General features: G+C 41.2%; 1 protein-coding gene across 3 annotated transcripts in view; it reads right to left on the bottom strand.

Moving 5' to 3' along the window:
• Window positions 1-17,416, bottom strand: part of gng12a (guanine nucleotide binding protein (G protein), gamma 12a) — a 40,389-nt gene that overhangs the window by 16,308 nt on the left and 6,665 nt on the right. The window contains exon 2 of one of the 3 annotated variants that reach the window (XM_039815082.1): window positions 15,643-15,730. The exons of 1 other annotated variant lie outside the window; for it this stretch is intronic. The gene's annotated coding sequence lies outside the window, so the exon portion shown is untranslated. Of the gene's footprint in view, window positions 1-3,493; window positions 3,624-15,642; window positions 15,731-17,416 lie in introns of all 3 variants that reach the window. One more of the 3 variants, XM_039815083.1, reaches the window with a different exon arrangement.

Genomic DNA, 17,416 nt, shown 5'->3' with positions numbered 1-17,416 from the left:
TCACTATGCTTAAGGTTATTCCACAGAATCAATAGATTAAGTCCTGTAATAGTCCGGCAATACCTTGCGGTAAAGACAGTACTAAGAAAAATACTCAGAAATCAGTCAGCTGTGAAATCAATAGCAGCTACCAATCCTAGTAAACAGGACAAAGGGATTAGGGGTGGAAAAATGCAGGCTGTATAACTTCCTCTGTCAGGATTGTTGGGGAGGGAGGGGGAGAGAGAGAGAGAGAGAGAGAGAGAGAGAGAGAGCAAACAGAGCTTTCTATACCTTAAGAAAAGTTAAACACACATTCACTTTTCATTTTATATAGTGTTAAAGTTCATTCACTAAAATCCCTGCATGTACAGCTGCACTAGGAGGATCTCTGTTCTACTGCCAAGAGAAAACACACCAGACTGTGTAGTTCCTAGACTCACACTATTCTAAAGCATTTCTATAAACGGAACAACCGCTCGTATGGCACCAGAATGCCCAAAAAGGATGGATATACACCTCCGGATTAAGGGATTGCAGCATATCTTTGTAGCCTACGTGTAGCTGCTGTAGCTGATGTGACGTGTGCCTCTTCAAATACATCTGAACACATGTCAGCAGCTACACAATCACCCAAGAACTACAGTAGATTTGGTCAGCTTATGTTTGCTCCTATAAGTTTCGGACGCCAGTGGAGTCTGTTGAGAATGAAGACAACGTTAAGCACATTGAAGAAGAGTCTCAGTAATCTTCTCCTTTTCAGCACCACCAGGACTAGAAAAGCCATCTCCACTGTTTAACTGTTGATTGCACACAAAAGAAGCAATCAGAAGATGCCATCAATTCGGGCAGAACACAGCTCACTTAGTGGTTTCCCTAGGTTTGCAGAGGACTTCGGTGCACATACAGTATTTGGCAGGAGGTTTAGGGGTCCTCCTTCGTGAAAATGTTAAATTTTTCAATTTAAAAAAAGCAATTTCACATCATTTAGGACCGTTATTATTTCCATATCTGTGTCTAAAACATTAAAAAAACCAGAGCAGATAATAAATAAACAACAAGTCCTCATTGATTTTACATTAATTCAGCTTAGCTGGTCCCCAAAACGGCTTGGGTGCTGCACCTAAAGGTCGTGACACACTGACCAGACGGCCAACCATCAGCAGAAAAGGCAGTTGGGCTGATCGGTCTCCCCGAGTCGGTCAAAAAAGTGCCTCGGAACACACCGAAGACAGGAGACGTAATACGTCTCCATAACAGCAGGCGGCGCTAATCTGTATTGTCGCCCAAAAATGAAAACCGGCAGCTGATTGGACGAACGCGTCACGTGGGTCTGGTTTCTCCAGAAATTCAAAGCCAGGCTGTCATGGCGGCTTGTTCAGAATACGATCTCATATTGTACTAAAATAGTTCACCGAAACGTGTTTCTGAAAACATTTTAAGCGAGAAATAGGCCGTGCAGTTGCTGAATCTGTCAGTCAGGTCAGTTTAAAAGATTTTCGTCAGATTTTGAGAGACTCTAGTCACGCTCATTCTGCTCCCTGTTTCCGGGTTAGCACTCTACCAATCAGATGGGTCATTTGAGTCTGCCTGCCAGCAGTGCCCGCCCTGCCGATTATACATGTCAAATCGGCCCAAATGAAGGCCGACGGCCCCTCGGACGGACGACAGCACGGAACACACCGAACAGACTCGAGTCACTGACCTCACCAGACTGTCCAACGGCCGATTATTGGCTCGGTGTGTCAGCGCCTTAAGCCTTATAATAATGGGGAAAACCCTGCTCTCTCATGACATCCTTATAAAACCTTGTATTTATACGAATAATACATGTAGCTGAATGTGTTTAAATGTGTAGGTGTAGGTGCCCATGTGTGTGTGAGAGTAGATTTGTGAATACACATATTTTTACATATTGTTCCTTTGCTTCTGCAGTGCATGTTATTTAATCCTTGCGTTGTCTTTTCTGGGTCAAAATGTAAAATTGAAATTCTTTTTCCAGTATTTTTGGCCATCTTTTTCGACACTTTTGCCGCTTTTCCCCTGAGGTTTTTGTCACTTTTCCCGATGTTTTTGTCGATTTTTTTCCTGTGCTTTTTTTTTTTTTTTACCTTTTTGTTGTTGTTTTTCAACGTTCTTTTATCAATTTTTTTTCTCCAAATGCTATAAAATTTAATAAAACACCCACATTCAATGAAAGTAGTGAACTGATCATTTAGTTTTACTTTTGACAGCTTGGTTGAAAGAAACCCAAATGTCTGATATAGAAACTTTTTGAAAATGGGTCAAATTTGACCCCGAGGACAACAGGAGGGTTAAATATTCATTATCTTTACTTTAATCATTGTCTAGTTTTTCATGTTTTCTATTTTAGTGCTATGTTACTGTATGTCATCTATTTGGCATTGCAACAAAAGCTATGACCCATTAATGCAAAAGAAGCATGATTGAAACGGAAATTTAGGACAGGAAGGGAAAAGCGAGTCTGCACCTGCATCCCCATTTTCAGAGTGCTCATACCTCCTGCTGCATGAGACATTAGTCAATGTTTTGCCAGCGCCTCATGAAATCAGCGGACAATCCAGAAGCTGTGCTAATGTGCTTACTCCAGTGTGTCGGCTCTGAGGGTGACATCTATTTGTCTACAAGCTGCTGACCTCTGTCTCTGCAGGTCAGAGTTCAACAGGCAGGCTGGGACAGTGTAAGTATCGTTTTCTCTCTCAACCCCCTCCCCCCCCCGAGTGTGAGCAGTTTCTCTTACTTGTGTGTCGTCTCTGTACTGAACTTAGATAAGGGAAAGAACAGAGGGCTAGATATGTGAGAGTTGCACCTGAAAGTTAGTTTTTAATAGTTTCAATAGTCTAAAATAAACTACCCCTAACACAGAGCATCTGTCTATTTAGAACAATAGACAAAGGGGATGGTAGGGCTGTGCAATATATCGGGGTTTTTTCGTATTGTCATCGCTGCGAAAGACACTCACAAAAGATTTTTGTGTTAGTTGAAAGAAAATATCAGTAGAAAAACTGCATTTTAAAATGTCTGGGTGCCTGGGTGGGGCTAGGTAGAGCAGAGCACGCGTGCCCATATATATATATATATATATATATATATAAATATAGAGGCTCAGTCCTTGACGCAGAGGTCGTAGGTTCAGTTCCAACCTGCGGCACTTTCCTGCATGGCATCCTCCCTCTCTCTTCCCTTTCACGTCTAAGCTGTCACAATAAATGCCACAAAAAAAAATAATCTTTTTTTTTAGTGGTGCCTTTTAAATTCAATTCAATGTTCAATAAAAGAATGTTGGAAATGATTTCCTTTCATTTGTTTTATATTCAACAAACAATTTGATGCATTTTAGCAGAATACTGAAATCAGCAGAAATGCAGAACTGAGTACACTTTAATCCGTATATTAAGTTATATCTTTTTTGTGATGTTCAACGACGTTGTCGCATATTTTCCTTATATTGTGCATCCCGTACAGCCTCTCAAATGTGTCACTATCCTCGTACCTGAACTTGACGCCTGCAGGAAAACGGGTGATAACTTCAGGAGTGATGAACGACGAGTCACATGCTGTCTATTAGTGTCTTTATCTATAGCACTTAGTCCGTACAGTTCAGAACCCAGTGATCCACACATCTGCAGGAAAAGAGGGACATGTCTGAACAAACAAACAAGGACAGGAATGACCGGCATGAGATTACTGCATGTGACACCTCGAGAGTTGTTGCATGAGGAGTGAGCCATGCACAAACCCACACACGCATTCAAAAAACAGGAACAAATTAGTGCCTATTATAGTGCTGATGCCTAATTCCTCGAGTTATAGTTGGAAAAATGCAACAGTCACTGTGAGAAAAGCACATTCGTGACATTATTGGAGTACTGGCACAAGTGGAAACAGTATTATTAGAGTTAATATTAACTGATGAATAGCCACTTGCAAACTGATTAGTTCATGACTACATTATCACGAGCATTTACTGTGCTACTGTAGGCCAGGTGACTGATTATTGATGGCTTTATGAGCAAGTTGAAGACCTTGGTCATTGCCGAGCAGAAAGAAGGACGAGGTCAGAACAAAAGGCCAAGAGCAGAGAGAATAAGGGCCATATTTTAACAATCCAAGAGCACGGCATGAAGTGCCTGGCGCAGGTGCGTTTAGGGCGTGTAAGAATTCACTTTTACTAGTTTAACGGCGGAATAAAAGAGTCTGTGCGCCGGGCGCATGGTTCAAAAGGGTTGTACTTAGAGTCTTCATTAATTCATAGGTGTGTTTTTGGTGTAACGTGCAATAAACCAATCAGAGTCTCATCTCCCATTCCCTTTAAAAGCCAGGCGCGTTTGGACCTTGGCGCATTGCTATTATGCGTGAGCCTAGGTGCATTTTACTAATGCGCTGTTAAAATAACAATGAAATGCCTAGCTATTGACTTTAGACCAGGTTTTTGTTGATCAATGGCGCCATCACTTCCCGCTGCCTCAAGATAGCAATACGACAAGAATGCACATGAACACACCTCCCTGTAAGACCAGCACGCCCATGGGCGCCCAGCAAGGTGCAGGTGCATTTACTATTTAAACGACGCGGTCGCTGGACGGGAAATTAAGAACTGCGTCAGTCTTAAACTAGCAAAGCCACTTGCGTCGGGCTTTGCGCTGCACTGCGCCGGGTGCGAGATAGGGCCCTGAGACTCAAAACAGAAGACTGAACGCATAGAAATGTTCAGAGAAAAAAAGTATTGGTAATTTACTGGTGCATTATTATTTGCTCTTATCCATAGAAGATCCAATTAAAGGAGTCTAGAGCTACAAGGATCAATCGATTAGTTGTCGTCTTTTAAAATATCTCCAACTATTTTGTCCGGTTGAAAGAATTCTCTGATTGCAGCTTCCTAAATGTGAATATTGTTCTAGTTTCTTCACTCCTCTGTGACACTAGACTGAATATCTTTGAGTTGTGGACAAAACAAGACATTTGAAGACGTCATCTTGGGTTTTGGGAAACACTGATCGACATATTTCATCATTTTACGTCACATTTTAAAGACCAAACATCTAAACGATTAATTGAGAAAATAATCTACAGATTAATCGACAATGAAAATAATCATTATTAGAAAAAAGAAAGGTCAACATTGAAGCAGCAGAGGCTAAAATATACGGACTTTTAGTTCCTAGTAAGGGTCAAGGTCAGACAAAATGACTGGATCCTATGTTTCCCATAATGCAACTAGTATCTTTCATTAGACACTTCCTATCCGCTTCTTTCACATTCCACACCTACAGTTAACCATGAATGTCTGTACAAAAGTTTGTGCCAATCGGTTAGATGTGTTATTATTATTATTATTATTATTATTATTATTATTATTATATTATCATATTTCTCAGGATAACTGATAACTTTGACTGTTGGCACTACAGGAAAAGTCAGAGGATCACCATAATCATTAGGCTTTATCATCTGTGGAAAATGAATGTCTGAGCAAAAGATATTCCTGGGCCAACAGACCGACAGACGGACATCGCCAAACATAGAGCCATGCCGTTAGCATGGCTACACATTTTAGTCAAGTCCCAGCTGTGATAACCAATAAGTAATGATGATGACATCATCAGGGTTATTTTTTTTCAAACTTTGGAAAGCTCCGTCTACAAGTCAAAGATTACACTAAACAACTGTTTTCACTGGCTGTGTAGTACTCTTTGTGAACTGAACTTCATGTTTAAAATAGGTGCAGCGCCCCTTTAAGAAGGGAAGCACATAAAAGGATAAATGAAAGAATGCCATCGCTGCATACAATCCTAACAAAATCCGCCCCAAAAAGAACCCTGAAGTCACTCAAGATGTTGCATTATGGGGCATTTCATGTGACTCCAGGATTACATTCCAGTCATGCCACTGAAAGTACTTTTGGTTTTGCTTTTTACACATCTGCAGAGTTACAGAGGCAGAGGAAGCAGAGAGGGAAAGTGGAGACACACGGAAATCCCCCAAACCCATCTTGCATCACTTTAAAAAAACTAATCAAATTAAAGCAACTCAGATAAATCAAATAGATTCAGTATGGTTACCCAATATTTAGGACAGGGAGGCATGACATTTGTAGTTAAAATACATTAAGAATAAAGGCAGACAGACTCTCAGACAGACGCATTGACTTACATAGAGCCAGATTGACTTACCCCCCCCCCCCACACACACACAAACCCACACACACACACACACACACACACACACACACACACACACACAGGGGCCTGAGATACTATTAATCAGAAACCACATGAATAGCCGCTCCTCCCTCCAACCACTGTGACTCCGTTCATCTCACAGTTTCAAAGACCTGCCGGGCGGAGGAAGAGGCTCACTCTGTGGGTCACACCGAGGCCACTTCCTCTGCCGCCCACCCCGAATCCCTTAAAAAATGAGGTTTGCCTCCTCCTCCTCCTCTTCATCCTCCCTTCGTCTCCCTTTACTTCCTCTGCCTTCATGCTCTATCCATTTCTCAAGCACACGAAGGTCCACTCTGAGGTCACAAGGGCCACCTTGTGTCAGTCAAACAAGTGGTTTTGTTTGTTTTAATTAAGTAACTGTGAACACTGCTTTGGAGTTCAAATCAAGTTTGGTTCCATTTGGTCTGCAGGAGGCGTAACAAAACGGTCAATTCTGGATAATCCACAGAATGCTGCTTGGCTAAAGTAGGAAACATCAAACACAACTCTACTGTGGTTACGTCTTCAACATATAGGGTAGGGTACCGGTGATAGAGTACTCAAGTCCTGGACACGGACTTAAATCTGTCTCCAGTCGCTATTCTCTAGACTCTTGACTTGGACTCGCGCACTGATGACTTGTACTCGATTTAATGAAATCGGACTCGGACATTCCTGAAAGTTGGATGAAATATCTACTTTTGTGTGCAATAGGTCATTCAAATTTGATATAAGATATTGATATATATTTAGTCTGTAACTCCTTTATGCAGGGGCAGGAAGTGTGTCCTCCTGCGACCGTAGTTCATGATGCATGCGCGCCCCCCTACTAATGCTGCGTTCTAGGCATCCCGTATCTCGTGTTTTCACAACCTTCTACCTGTGAAAGTGCCCTGGAACGGCAGTCAAACCCGTAACTTACTACCCGTTAACTCGTACCAGACCGTTGTACTCCCAGTTACAGTTTTTGACATCACACACACATAAACAACAATGGCGACCCCTGTTGGTGCTGTACAGACGCCGGTGATTAACGGTGAGAAATAGAAATAAATAGACATAAATAAGCAACGTAAAGTAATTCCGCACATTGTAATCAAAACAATACGCATACAATTGTGTACTACTACAGGTTATGTTTATTAAATGAAGCCCAAAATATGTCGGCGACTACAAATCGCTAGAATCAGCTAGCGCTAGCTAACGTTAACGTTGGGTAGTCGCTAACCTGAACTTTGAATAAGAATGTTAGCTTTACGAGTTTTTTTTTTTTTTTTTTTTTTGAAGTAATTTCTTTTGTTTCATTTTTTGTTAGGGGCAGGTTGCAACGGCGCCAGCGGTCAAATCAACATAAAGGAAAAACTGAAATGTCATTATTTTTATCATCAGACGCACAAATCTGCTGTACATGAACGTAACTAAACCGACTTTCACTCGCGCAAGTGAGGTGAGCAGCCACTTCTGCGAGCAGAGCTTGTGCTCGCTGACGCAAGATCATCAGACCAGAGGCGCAGAAGGGTTTGTCGTGACTTGGCCTGGAACGCTACCAAGTCGTGAGTCGCGTCTTGAAGTCGTAACTTACGGGCTAAAAACTGTGTCTGGAGCGCAGCATTAGTGTTTACATGTGAAGGACGTGGAGGGACGCGGCCCCGGGTCGCTGCTGGAAAGAGCACCGCTAAATGTCACATTTGTGAACGCGCAATTGAGGAGAAGACTTGGACTCGAACGCTGGTACCGGTGACTCGACTTGGATTCGGACTCTTCTTTAGTGACTCGAACTTGGGCTCGGACACCGGCAACTCTGGACTCGACTCGGATTTGAACTCAGGTAATGGTGACTCGACTTGGACTCGACAGTTGGTGACTCGACTACAACACTGGCGTGTACAGAGACTAAATCATCCCCGAATGGAGTCAGTGTGGAATGTCTGAGTTGCAGATTCTGAGGCTGATTGCTCCCGGTCATTTTTTTTTCTTGTTCACACAATCAGATAAGTGTCTAGTTTTGCAATAAGAAGGCTGCCCGTGCAGAGGGAACATTGCCTTTTTGTTATAGTCCGGAGAGGTAAGAGCACAAGGAGCCACTGTACAAGAACCATTCCTGAACAACATGTGAGGCCTTGTTCCACCGTGCACCAGAACGGAGCCAATGAATTGATGAATCATACTCAGACAAAGCCTTGGAGCTCTTCAGATGTGGGCCCATTTGACAGAGTGTGAATGAGGCACCTGATTTTAGCAACGGAGACTATGGACAAGGGAGACAGGCACTGGCTGTGCATCTCTCAGGGCACCTGTTTCTGCTCGCTTTAAACACAGTAACATAGTGTGGCGTCGGACAAAAACTTTGGGGCCCGATGACTTTGAGGCAACAAAAGGGGGTGCAGTCTCTCCTCACAGACACTTGTGAGTCGCTGATGCGAGCCCCCATTACACAGGTGTCCAGCTCTTTTCCAGAGTCCCGACTAGGCCTCAGTGAGGAAGTGCACATACACACACACACACACCTTTGTTTGGGATACCAGTAAACTTCCTCATAGACTCATTAAGGGACTCATAAAAGGCACTAAAAAAATGAAAGAATCCATCAAAGTGTCACTGTTTCTCCATTCTGCACACGTACACACACACGCACACACACACACACAAACACACACACACACACACACAGCTGAATTTGCATGCTGATTCCACCGTTAAGTGTTATGAATGAGTCATTTGACACATTGGAGCCTTTGAGATGAAATGCATGCATCTGCCACATCTTAAACCTTCCTCCATTTATGTTGAAAAGCACACTCTGCCGAAAAAAGCACTGTCAACATATGTATTCATAACCATTCCTGTTCTTCATTACACGTCTGACAGGAAGCGTGTTCTAGCCAGCCGGACTCTCTCCGCCAGAGACAGGATATGCCCATATTTGGGCTATGGTCTTATGAAATGCGGTGTACTGTATGTCAGAGGAAATAACATAAGCGAGGAGAGTTTTTTTTTTTTTGTCCTCACATAAGGTGCGTCTTCCTGTGAGTGGGAGTCCTTCAAAGCACTTCGCCCAGTCCAACCAAACAGAAGGATAGGCTTTACATTACAAGCCTACAAACTAGGAAACTTTGGACTACAATGTAATCACATGTGCAAAGTCTCTCACAGACATTAGGTTTCATTTATCCTGAAATGCATGCATGGACAAAAGTATACATGCAGGGTGCACTGTATCACAAAATTAAGAGGTAATTTATAGGGAAAACATTTTGAGAAAATAATTATTTCCAAAATGTAGAGGATTCAGTCCTACATGTTTTGTACATGTACAAGTTTTAATATTGTGTCAACCAAGACAAACCTAACCCCTAACCCTTTTAACATTATTTTGAGGGCTTTTTCTTTTTTTATAGATAGTAGAGACAGAGAAAAGAGGGGAGACAGAGGGGATGACATGCAGCAAAGGGCCGCAGGTCGGATTCACACACACACACACACACACACACACACACACACACACACACACACACACACACACACACACACACACACACACACACACACACACACACGCACGCCATTCATGTGGTTCAGAAACCACATGAATGGCTGCTCCTCCCTAGTACCACTGTGACTGCGTTCAACAGTTTCAAAGGCACATAAAAAGAAAGAAACCACTGCTGTGAGAGAACTGACGAGCGGCAACGAGACGACGAGACGTCTGAGGCAGACATGGAGCTCATGTACATGCTCGCTCCGTTCAGTGAGGAAAAATGTCTGACCATCTCAATGACTGCCCCAATCCAGGCCAAATAACAGACGTCAGATGAGAGTGACCTGCGAGTTCTTGGGGGGATGGATAATTTTCATTATTTAAACCACAAAATGGGCAATTTGCTTTGACAGACAATTAAGTAAAGCATGTAATATAATATTTAGTCAAAGAGTATAGAAAGAATCACAAGAAGCATGGACAAGTGAAGTTCTTGTTAAACAAATGGGGATTTATATTGATGAAAACTGTACCTAATAAATTGGCGACCAAGCTAAACTGAACCACGCGCACGCTAGCTTATTATATTTTTTAAAATAGGTTTACTCTGACACACACACACACACACACACGTGAGCTGTCCGACAGGACTAATAACTGACTCTCGGCGCAGGCGTAACACACACAACTCACTCTCTCTCTCTCTGCAGGAAAAGGCCTCTTTCTCTCTCTAACACACACACACACACACACACACACACACACACACACACACACACACACACACACACACACACACACACACACACACACACACACACACACACACACACACACACACACACACACACACACACATTCTATCTCTCTCATAAGAATAAACAGAAAAGACTAAGTGTGATAGACACGTTTAATAAAAAGCTTACAGTATGTTTGGACCACCTGGCAGTGACAGATGGTGTGTGTGTGTGTGTGTGTGTGTGTGTGTGTGTTTGTGTGTGTGCGTGCATGCACATGTGCGTGTGTGTGTTAACCATCCATGGTGTTAACTAATAGCCAGTCAGAGGGCACCGCCATGTGGCAGAAACAAGGTACTGCAGATTGGTGGATGATAACTACTAGGGCAGCTTGATTATGAAAAGAAATCATAATCACAATTATTTTGGTCCATACTGAAATCACAATTATTTAACATGATTAGTCATTGACTTTTGGAAAGGTGTTGCATTTATTGAACTGAATACTTTTCCCCATTGAACCCTTTTACATTCAGAACACAAGACAAAATAAGAGTTTACTTCCAAAATGCAATGTGCAAAATAATAGTTCTTCTCAATTACACTGTTTTTGTGATCGTTGGGAGCCGAAAGCCCAATCAAAGTTGGATTCATTGCACAGCCCTTATACTGCAACTAGGCTACCGTGTTATTCTATGACTGTGCCAACCATTGTGGTGATATAACAGCATTTAGTAGTTTGCTTTCTTCTACTTAAACCTGGTTAAAAACAGCTTTTTATTATTCATAAAATATGTAAACACCAAACAGCGTTTTCACACTGACGATATTGAGAACGTATCACATAGAGCCCCATTTTGTTCCTCTCTACTACTCGAGGGGCTGGCTTCAAATGATGTACAGTATTACACACTATATATGTACTCGCTCTCCCTTTTCATTCCTGTCTGTCCCCCCACACACACACACACACACACACACACACACACACACGACACTGCATTTGGAAGGTTGAAGATGACAATAAATAATAATAATAATAATAATAATAATAAAAAAAAAGTTAAAATAGGCTTAAAAATAGGAGTATGTTATTGTCAACAGTACTGATCTATATGTACTCACTCTTCTCTTTTCATAGGAGACATTCATCTTTCATCTACTGTCTCCAAACACTACATTACCTATTGTTTACATTTGTGTGAAATAGTGAAACATTGTATTATATTATCAGGCTATATTACCAACTCATCTGCCTGTAAACTTCACACCTTTGAAGTTGTTCATGAATGCTCACAAGCAGTCAACTTCTCAGCCCGTTGACTAACCTTGACAGTTTGCAAATCTAACCTCAGATCAGTGTCTACGAGGAACTTCAACCTTGGACAGAGTTTACACTCTAAACACACCTGCCTTATCTGCTTCCTGCTCTCCGTCCAATCACAGTTGAGGATGCTTCACATACATTCCCCCATTCTACTGCTCTTCATACTATTCATCCTGTACATATACTTTTTCTTATTACTCTTATAATGTTACCACACTGCACATAGATGTTCATACTGCACATATCTGTCTATATGGTTCATTCAGAATATCCATATTTATTCAGTTTTTCTTATTATATATTCTGCTAATACACTGCATATATCTATTATTATTCTTAATAGTATAATATCACTGCTACTACATTGCACATATCTGTAGATGTTGTTCATATTACATAGCCCTATTTATTCTGCTCTTTAATTAACACTGCAATATATTTCTTGTCCTGTCTATGCTCCACCTGTCTATACTTTGTATATCACATTGCACTTTTCTGCTTTTTTGCACTTCTGGTTAGACGCAAACTGCATTTCGTTGTCTTTGTACTTGTACTCTGCACAATGACACTAAAGTTGAATCCAATCTAATCTAATCTAAAGAGTCGTGTGCAGCGTTGGCAGCAAACTGAGGCCTTCTGAACCTGAACCAAAAAAATAAATAAAATAAAAGAAGTCTTGAAACGTCCCTGTGCGTTTGTAATCAATCGTGGAGCTGGTTTTAAGCTACTATTCTGCAATGGAAGGAGTTCTTTTACACCGATCATTTTTTTCTAAATATGCATGCACAATTACATTTGTTATGTGTTAAATGTAGTTATTTTTTGCAGTATTACAAAACAGGTCACAAAAACCATGATATATGATTGGTCGATAGCTGTCAATAGGGCTGAGCAATATATCGATATTTTATCAGTATCGATATATGAGGCTAGATATTGTTATATGACACAAGTGTTGTCTTTTCCTGGTTTTAAAGGCTGCATTACAGTAGAGTGATGTCATTTTCTGAACTCACCAGACTGTTCTAGCTGTTCTATTATTTGCCTTTACCCACTTAGTCATTATATCTACATATCGTTTACTGATGATTATTTATCTCAAATGTAACTGTAAATATTTTGTGAAAGCACCAATAGTCAACCATACAATATCATCACAATCAATATTGAGGTATTTGGTTAAAAATATCATCATATCTGTTTTATCTTCATATCGCCCAGCCCTCGTTGTGGTATAATAATAAAATAAAACGCAGCTAAGATGGATCATTAATCATGTATAATGCTCAATATCGCTCCACGGCTTAAAAAACAACTACTTCATTCGAAAACAATTAAAAAGGAAATTCACGTGCTAAAACTACAAATAAAAGACAGACTCAAAATGCCGTTGTTGCTCATTCAGGTTTCACTCTAGACTCTGATAACATAAAAAAAAAAAAAAAGATTCTTCCAAAAGCGTGTTTTCCTTTAGAGAGGCATTTTGGATTTCTGTGTCAGATCATAACATGCTATCACAGGCCCCCAGCGCTTGGTAGGCGACGGCAAGTCCCAACAGACCCTAGGCTGTCATGAGTTATAGCTTAAAAGGGGCTGTAGTCAAAAAACTGGAGCAAAAAAATAAATACACATGGCTCTCACCGTTCCCCAATTCGTGAAACTAGCCATGTTTTTTTCATGGCCGGACCGGCTATCTAAACAAAGAAGAAGGTCAGATTACAACACACACCGAGGGAGTTGGATTCATTCTCTGCTCAGGATGCCATTACTCCACTATATCTTAAGAAAATATTTGTCTGCTGCTATATAAATGCCAACTACAGTCCCTTTAGATATCTTTTTTTAGCCCGCAAAAGCCAGTGAACACGTCACAACGGCTATTTTAAAAAAGGTTGTCATTAAGGATAAGAAAAAAATACAGAAATCCTCAATCATAACAACTGGAGAGCCTCCACTCAGCATATGAATGATAAAAAAGGAGCTGGTGTCAGTCAAAGGGAGTCTGACTGACACCATCTCCAACAGAAAACACTGTTCACAAACTGCTCCAAACAGCTCTATTGTAGTCCAGCCTTTACTTCAGAGACAAACGTGCGTCACTTTGTAACACACGTTATAATGCTCGCCTAGCTGCTAGCGTGGCACGCCCTCATACTCTGCTTCTGACTGGCTAGTAGTCCTTACCTAGCTACTGCGCATGTGCGACTCCCAACAAAGATGGAACAAAAGTGAGATGTCTCACTCTGTAGCTAAAACAGAGAGCTCAACACACAGGGTGAAAAGAGGAGCTGCAGCAATGTGCAGTATGACAAAAATATGGTGTTTTTGGAAAATGTAACCATGTAAACCTATGCTGGTACAACCTCTAAATACAATTATGAACCTGAAAATGAGCATAATATGAGCACTTTAAACATTCATTGACTCCAAATTTTGGGGATTTGCTGCTTTTCTGTCCTTCATAATATTGATAGAACAAGTTTGGCTTTGGGCTGCTTGTTTTAAACAAAAGAAGCTATTTTAAAGCTATAGTGCGTAGTTTCTGTCTCCCCATGAGGAATTCTTTTTATTCTAAGTAATGACAACAACACTGTCGGAGCAACCAGATGTAGCGAGCCTTCGGTGATCTCGCACCACCCCCACCCCTGGCTCGTCGCCAGGGTAAAATGACTAAGGGGGCAGGTAAACATTACGAGGGGGTGATAACTTTATTTTTATAAAGTAGGCTAAATTTAACCAATTTACCCAGGCTTGTTGTCCATTTTTATCTATTTTTTTAAACAATAAGTACTTGACAAAGTAACAATTTAAAAGTCCGTTTATGAGCTTTAGGCTTTCATTAACGTAACAGATCGAACACACACACACAGACACACACACACACACACACACACACAGACACACGGCTGTGACTGCGCTCTCCCAGTGCGTGCTCCCGGTTGTAGACATTTCTGTCCAGTAATGGTTGAGCCCACACTTAAAAATAAAATATTTCTAATAAGTTTAGCTACTGCAGTAAGGTTAAGCTAACGTTAGCCTAATAGTTGGTTTGATTTGCATTGAGAGATGATCTTATGGAAAGTACCCCATGCCAATCTCTAGGTATGGTGAAGGGTATGTGATGATGTGGGGCTATTTTAATTCCAAAGGCCAAGGGGACTTTAACAGGATGCATAGTATCCTGGACCCATGAAATAACTGGCCTTTAAAAATAAACATCTTTTTTAAGGACATATATTTATTTATTTACAATACATTATTCGTTCACAAAGAAAATTGGTCTCCTTAAAGGTTGGATTTTTCCTAATTTTTTTAATTAAGGCATTAAGATCAATTTCCAAAAGATGATTTTTTTTATTCCTCTTTTTATTCAACTTTAGCATGGGTTCATAAACTTATGAGCACCACTGTATATTAATTTCGATATTTTAAAACATATGTAAAATCATAAAAGTTATGGGAAAACGCATCAAAACAGATTCATAGCAAATACAACACAAGGTTAATTTCAACTGACAGTCATATTGAACTGGTCCAACATGAATAAATAAATAAGGACCATGTCTACAGAACAGGACATGTTTTACTGGTTGGACAGTATAAAATATAAAAATATAAGAGAACAGGACATGTTTTACTGGTTGGACAGTATAAAATATATAAATAAAAGAGAACAGGACATGTTTTACTGGTTGGACAGTATAAAATATATAAATAAAAGAGAACAGGACATGTTTTACTGGTTGGACAGTATAAAATATATAAATAAAAGAGAACAGGACATGTTTTACTGGTTGGACAGTATAAAATATATAAATAAAAGAGAACAGGACACAACTTTTCTTTCACTTCTCTGATTCGTTCCGTTTTGTTGTCTCTATCTAGTTCTTCACTCACACTGTCACTCTCTCGAAATATGCACCCACGTGGTACGCTCCATAGGGTTGGTCACGTAGTGGACCTGTGTGCTGACAGTTCTGAGACGCTATATAGATAAAAATAGAAAGATAAATACGGTTTGTATACAGTGTGATACACAGTGTGAAATAATGATATTGCACAGTAATGAAATTGCACAGAATTATCAGTGTTATCAAAAGTATTAAATATTAAATATCGCACAGTAGGTGGGTAGAAGAAAGTTCGGGGGTTGGGGGGTAAGACTGTGAAGTGAAGTCAGTGCGTGTGTGTTTCAATCAAAAACACCTGACCCATTTACGGGTATGAGGGGAAATAAGGTCCGTCCTTTCCTATACCTCTCTTACCTATCTGAGATGGTTGCCGTGACAACGCTTCCTGCTTGGCTTTGCGTAAGTGTACCTCTGAGTTTGATGTTAACCTGATTAGTACATGAGCACTAACAGCGCCTTGTACTTCCTGAAGCAGCCGGCAGTTAAAAATCTACCATCTCTCCTCACCTTTGTGCTTAGAACAGATAGTCATTTGTCTACCGTTGGTTTTTAAGAGAAATTAAATAAAAAGGCTAATTTGAAAACATTTTATTGAGCCATTTTTCTCAAAAGAAGTCAGACAAAATCACCTCGTCACTGACACGACAGACAGATGTTAAGAGTGAACAATAGCATTGATTTATGGAGAAAAAAAATAATAATCAAATTATGTAAAGTTTCTGCCTGACGAGCGAAGATATGTTGCCGAGTTGGTCTATTGTAAAGCCAATAAGAAAAGATTTAGTAAGCAAGCATGAAAGCAAGTCATTCTGCTGCTAAACCAACCGATAGATGGGCGTCACTAGTCCTCTCAGTACATCTGCTCCTGGGTACGGTGGAATTCACTGTGGGCTAAGCCGTGTGACTACCAACGCACACAATGCAGAGCGTGCACACACACACACACACACACACACACACACACACACACACACACACACACACACACACACACACACACACACACACACACACACACACACACACACACACACGCCACAAACACCAACTCCAACGCCTCTCAACTACAGAGCCATGTAGTTACGTTTATCTATAATAATAAAAAAATTATGTCTGTTTTTGGCTGGGCGGGATCAACAGAAGTACATTTCCAGTTTACTTAGCCTTGGATGCCAGCCGAACTTGGCCCCGCCCACAACATTTCAGGTCGGGAAGTTCGGTCTGGACTTGATCCATTGTGGAGCAGCTATGCTCGAGCCAGAGATGTTTCGGACCAATCACATTGCCAGGGCGGGCTTTATATACGATGACGGACAGATGATCAACAGCAACATAATCAACCACGTCACCAAAGAGCGCTCGGGTTGAATTCGTTCACAACAAAGATGGCTGCCATCGCGTCTGTTGTAGAAGATATCGACAGCGCATTCATTTGAATAGAGGAACAGAGAACCGCGATCACGTATAGTATACACATTGCCACACCCATCCGCACGACACGGAAACTGCCGCCTCTGCTTCTGCTCCGTCGAAGCCATAGACATGGACAGAGACTGTCAGTACCCGATCCGTTCCACCGGCACGATCCATTCTGCGCATGTGCAAGATGACACGTATGCCATGACGTAGGCGCAGATGATAATGCTGCGTTCATGCCACCACCACCTCGGAATAACCTATGGGAATAACGGCACCGCTTATACCTGCACGATCCGTTCTGCGCATGCGCAAGATGTTCACGCATGCGCTGTGGTACGAGG

This window comes from Perca fluviatilis, chromosome 11, assembly GCF_010015445.1.
Source record: "Perca fluviatilis chromosome 11, GENO_Pfluv_1.0, whole genome shotgun sequence".
NCBI classification, from domain to species: Eukaryota; Metazoa; Chordata; class Actinopteri; order Perciformes; family Percidae; genus Perca; species Perca fluviatilis.
This window is presented reverse-complemented; position numbering and strand designations above follow the sequence as displayed.